Source organism: Oncorhynchus masou, unplaced genomic scaffold (assembly GCF_036934945.1).
Source record: "Oncorhynchus masou masou isolate Uvic2021 unplaced genomic scaffold, UVic_Omas_1.1 unplaced_scaffold_970, whole genome shotgun sequence".
NCBI lineage: Eukaryota > Metazoa > Chordata > Actinopteri > Salmoniformes > Salmonidae > Oncorhynchus > Oncorhynchus masou.
In genome coordinates, this window is record NW_027016206.1 from 190351 (window position 1) to 196727 (window position 6377).

Below are 6377 nucleotides of genomic sequence, written 5' to 3' on the forward strand. Positions count from 1 at the left end.
CGAGCAGGAGGACAGATGTGTCGTTCCTCTTGTCTGCCTGTTTGACAAACAAACATAATGAGCTCTGTGACACACACTGAGACACACACACTGAGACACACACACACACACACACACACACACACACACACACTGAGACACACACACACATACACACACACACTGAGACACACACACACTGAGACACACACACTGAGACACACACAGTGACACTCACACAGTGACACTCACACTGAGACACACACACTGATACACACACACACACGCACACTGATAGACACACAAACAGACACACACTGAGACACACACACACTGAGACACACACACTGAGACACACACACTGAGACACACACACTGATACACACACAAACAGACACACTGATACACACACAAACAGACACACACTGAGACACACACACACTGAGACACACACACTGAGACACACACACTGAGACACACACTGAGACACACACACTGAGACACACACACTGAGACACACACACTGATACACACACAAACAGACACACTGATACACACACAAACAGACTCACACTGAGACACACACACACTGAGACACACACACTGAGACACACACACTGAGACACACACACTGAGACACACACACTGAGACACACACACTGAGACACACACACTGATATACACACACTGAGACACACACACTGATACACACACAAACAGACTGACACAGTGACACACACACTGAGACACACACACTGAGACACACACACTGATATACACACACTGAGACACACACACTGATACACACACAAACAGACTGACACAGTGACACACACACTGAGACACACACACTGAGACACACACAGTGACACACACACTGAGACACACACACTGAGACACACACACTGATACACACACAAACAGACACACACACACTGAGACACACACACTGAGACACACACAGTGACACGCACACAAACAGACACACACACACACATACTGAGAGACACACACACTGAGACACACACACACACACACACACACTGATACACACATTGAGACACACACACACTGAGACACACACACTGATACACAAACACACTGACACACACAGAGAGAGAGAGAGTTAGAGTTAGAGTTAGAGTTAGGAGTGTCACAATAAAAGGGAGAGAGAGAGACACTATTTTATTTTTTTCACTTAGCAGACGCTCTTATCCAGAGTATTACCTACAGTACATTACATTTTTTAGGGAACTTGGGGTTGTGGGTTCTCATGTGGGTTGAGGGGGAATTGAATATTTGACCTTCTTCCGGGCCCTAAGCGAGCTAACCACAGTCCCAATAGAATTAACTCACATAGAGGAAGAGATTCTATTTTCCTCTCAGTGTGCATCCCTACTTTACCTTCACCCTACTGCCATATTCCCTGTATAGTGCACTACTTTGACCAGGGCCCTATGGCACAATATTCCCTACTTAGTGCACTACTTTGACCAGAGCCCTATGGCACAATATTCCCTACTTAGTGCACTACTTTGACCAGAGCCCTATGCACAATATTCCTTACTTAGTGCACTACTTTGACCAGAGCCCTATGCACAATATTCCCTACTTAGTGCACTACTTTGACCAGAGCCCTATGCACAATATTCCCTACTTAGTGCACTACTTTGACCAGAGCCCTATGGCACAATATTCCCTACTTAGTGCACTACTTTGACCAGAGCCCTATGCACAATATTTCCTACTTAGTGCACTACTTTGACCAGAGCCCTATGCACAATATTCCCTACTTAGTGCACCACTTTTGACCAGAGCCCTATGCACAATATTCCCTACTTAGTGCACAACTTTGACCAAAGCCCTATGCACAATATTCCCTAGTTAGTGCACTACTTTGACCAGAGCCCTATGGCACAATATTCCCTACTTAGTGCACTACTTTGACCAGAGCCCTATGGCACAATATTCCTTACTTAGTGCACGACTTTGACCAGAGCCCTATGCACAATATTCCTTACTTAGTGCACGACTTTGACCAGAGCCCTATGGACAATAGTTCTTACTTAGTGCACTACTTTGACCAGAGCCCTATGGACAATATTCCCTACTTAGTGCACGACTTTGACCAGAGCCCTATACACAATATTCCCTACTTAGTGCACTACTTTGACCAGAGCCCTATGCACAATATTCCCTACTTAGTGCACTACTTTTGACCAGAGCCCTATGCACAATATTCCCTACTTAGTGCACTACTTTGACCAGAGCCCTATGCACAATATTCCCTACTTAGTGCACTACTTTGACCAGAGCCCTATGCACAATATTCCCTACTTAGTGCACTACTTTTGACCAGAGCCCTATGCACAATATTCCCTACTTAGTGCACTACTTTTGACCAGAGCCCTATGCACAATATTCCCTACTTAGTGCACTACTTTGACCAGAGCCCTATGCACAATATTCCCTACTTAGTGCACTACTTTTGACCAGAGCCCTATGCACAATATTCCCTACTTAGTGCACTACTTTTGACCAGAGCCCTATGCACAATATTCCCTACTTAGTGCACTACTTTTGACCAGAGCCCTATGCACAATATTCCCTACTTAGTGCACTACTTTGATCAGAGCCCTATGCACAATATTCCCTACTTAGTGCACTACTTTGACCAGAGCCCTATGCACAATATTCCCTACTTAGTGCACTACTTTGACCAGAGCCATATGCACAATATTCCCTACTTAGTGCACTACTTTGACCAGAGCACTATGCACAATATTCCCTACTTAGTGCACTACTTTGACCAGAACCCTATGGCACAATATTCCCTACTTAGTGCACTACTTTGACCAGAACCCTATGGCACAATATTCCCTACTTAGTGCACTACTTTTGACCAGTGCCCATAGGGAATAGGGTGCCTCTTGGGATGCAGACACTGTTCACCAAGGTCATGTTCACTACGACTGTCATTTTTTTCGATAAACTGCGTCCCAAATGGCACCCTATTCCCTATGGGGCCTGGTGAAAGGTAGTGCACTATATAGGGAATAACTCCTATTCCCTCTCTCTCTCTCTCATAATCGTGGTGCTCCTATACAGGGTAGAGTGGATGTAAATAGATTTACATAGAATGAAGAAACAATACTCCAAGCCGCAGCTCCATAATAAATGCCAGACATGGAGAGCTGATGCTACTAGCTACTATATGAGATACCCCCGTTAAATGATACTAGCTCCTATAGTAGATACTCCTGTTATATGAAACTAGCTACTATAGTAGATACTCCTGTTATATGAAACTAGCTACTATAGTAGATACTCCTGTTATAAGATACCAGCTACTATATTAAATTCTCCTGTTAAATGAAACTAGCTACTATAGTAGATACTCCTTTTAAATGATACTAGCTACTATAGTAGATACTTGTGTTATAAGATACCAGCTACTATATTAGATACTCCTGTTTTATATGATACTAGCTACTATAGTAGATACTCCTGTTATATGAAACTAGCTGTTATAGTAGATACTCCTTTTAAATGATACTAGCTACTATAGTAGATACTTCTGTTATAAGATACCAGCTACTATAGTAGATACTCCTGTTGTATGAAACTAGCTACTATAGTAGATACTCCTGTTGTATGAAACTAGCTACTATAGTAGATACTCCTGTTGTATGAAACTAGCTACTATAGTAGATACTCCTATTATATGAAACTAGCTACTATATTAGATACTCATTGTTGTATGAAACTAGCTACTATATTAGATACTCATTGTTGGGTTTGGTGTGTGTGTGTGTGGAATCCTCATGTCTTTACTCATTCTTTAAAAAACAGTTTGGTACAAATGTTAGGTATATTTATTAAAACATTTCTGAATCCTATTAATTCAAATGGACAATTTTTTTGGTGCAGTCAATTACTTACTCAGGAGATTGAATTATACTTCAACAAAATGCAGGATAGTTTTATCATCTTGTTTCTAACTACAGAAACAAGTTCAGAACCATCAGAGATGGTGGGTGTCATGGTTGGCGGAACTGGCCTGGAACGAGCCTCCAGGCAACATGTCCGACTCCCACATTCAGTACGACTGGGACATGAGCTGCAGTAGTGACAGTAGGAGTGCCTTGGCAGCTAGTCTGTGTGGAAGCAGAAAGTGATTGTCTCCCTGCCCCCCCCCCCGCCCCCCCACACACACACACACCAAACCCTCCACAGCCATATTGTCTTCCTGACACGATGTGACAGAAGGAAGGGCAGAAAGAGTATCAACGCATGAAACACTGTCAGCAGTTCGAGGTCGTTTACATGAACTTGGCGGAGCTGCTCTTCCCTCGTGAACTCCGCCCCCCCCCCCCCCCCACCGTGTGAGTGGTGTTGTCACCACCTTCCGTAGCGACACTACCCCTTAGGGGAGTTCCTGAAACCAAGGTAGAGCGTTAGGTTGAACAAAGCACACAGTTGTCTGTGTAGGAAACTCTCAGGGGTTCTAGAACCACCTTCCCTCACTTGTTGAACAAAGCACACAGTTGTCTGTGTAGGAATCTCTCAGGGGTTCTAGAACCACCTTCCCTCACTTGTTGAACAAAGCACACAGTGTAAGAAACTCTCAGGGGTTCTAGAACCACCTTCCCTCACTTGTTGAACAAAGAGGGAGCTAGGTCTACCCTGAAGGGAACAGCAAGGTATTTTGAAATGGCTATATATATATATTTTTTTAGGGGGGTATTTGTTGGCTCTACCTTGAAAGACAAACCTGAGAAATCTCCCCGTGTGCTGGCAGAATACTTATGTGGAAATAAGCGTCCTTTGGGTCGACTGAAGTGAAGCGAGTCACCTCGACAAATAGAGCAACACAGCACATTGAGCGTAAACATGAGGTGTAGCTGTGGAGGAGCCGTCGGTCCAGACTGGCATGTCCCCGCCTCCTTGAGGAACCAGGAAGTCCCAGGATTAGTCTGTGCTCCGTCCGTCCCCATAGTGGTTGGGGGGGTCTGTGCTCCGTACGTCCCCATAGTGGTTGGGGGGGTCTGTGCTCCGTACGTCCCCATACTGGTGGGGGGGGTCTGTGCTCCGTACGTCCCCATACTGGTTGGGGGGAAGTCTGTGCTCCGTCCGTCCCCATACTGGTTGGGGGGGGGTCTGTGCTCCGTCCGTCCCCATAGTGGTTGGGGGGGGGTCTGTGCTCCGTCCGTCCCCATAGTGGTTGGGGGGGGGTCTGTGCTCCGTCCGTCCCCATAGTGGTTGGGGGGAGTCTGTGCTCCGTCCGTCCCCATACTGGTTGGGGGGGTCTGTGCTCCGTCCGTCCCCATACTGGTTGGGGGAAGTCTGTGCTCCGTCCGTCCCCATAGTGGTTGGGGGGAGTCTGTGCTCCGTCCGTCCCCATACTGGTTGGGGGGAGTCTGTGCTCCGTCCGTCCCCATACTGGTTGGGGGAAGTCTGTGCTCCGTCCGTCCCCATACTGGTTGGGGGGGGGGAGTCTGTGCTCCGTCCGTCCCCATACTGGTTGGGGGGAAGTCTGTGCTCCGTCCGTCCCCATACTGGTTGGGGGGGGTCTGTGCTCCGTCCGTCCCCATACTGGTTGGGGGGGGAGTCTGTGCTCCGTCCGTCCCCATACTGGTTGGGAGGGGGAAGTCTGTGCTCCGTCCGTCCCCATACTGGTTGGGGGGGTCTGTGCTCCGTCCGTCCCCATACTGGTTGGGAGGGGGAGTCTGTGCTCCGTCCGTCCCCATACTGGTTGGGGGGGGAGTCTGTGCTACATCCGTCCCCATACTGGTTGGGGGGGGAGTCTGTGCTCCGTCCGTCCCCATACTGGTTGGGGGGGAAGTCTGTGCTCCGTCCGTCCCCATACTGGTTGGGGGGAAGTCTGTGCTCCGTCCGTCCCCATACTGGTTGGGGGGGGAAGTCTGTGCTCCGTCCGTCCCCATACTGGTTGGGGGGAAGTCTGTGCTCCGTCCGTCCCCATACTGGTTGGGGGGGTCTGTGCTCCATCCGTCCCCATACTGGTTGGGGGGAGTCTGTGCTCCGTCCGTCCCCATACTGGTTGGGAGGGGGAAGTCTGTGCTCCGTCCGTCCCCATACTGGTTGGGGGGGGGTCTGTGCTCCGTCCGTCCCCATACTGGTTGGGAGGGGGAGTCTGTGCTCCGTCCGTCCCCATACTGGTTGGGGGGGGAGTCTGTGCTACATCCGTCCCCATACTGGTTGGGGGGAGTCTGTGCTCCGTCCGTCCCCATACTGGTTGGGGGGAAGTCTGTGCTCCGTCCGTCCCCATACTGGTTGGGGGGGGGGGGAAGTCTGTGCTCCGTCCGTCCCCATACTGGTTGGGGGGAAGTCTGTGCTCCGTCCGTCCCCATACTGGTTGGGGGGAAGTCTGTGCTCCG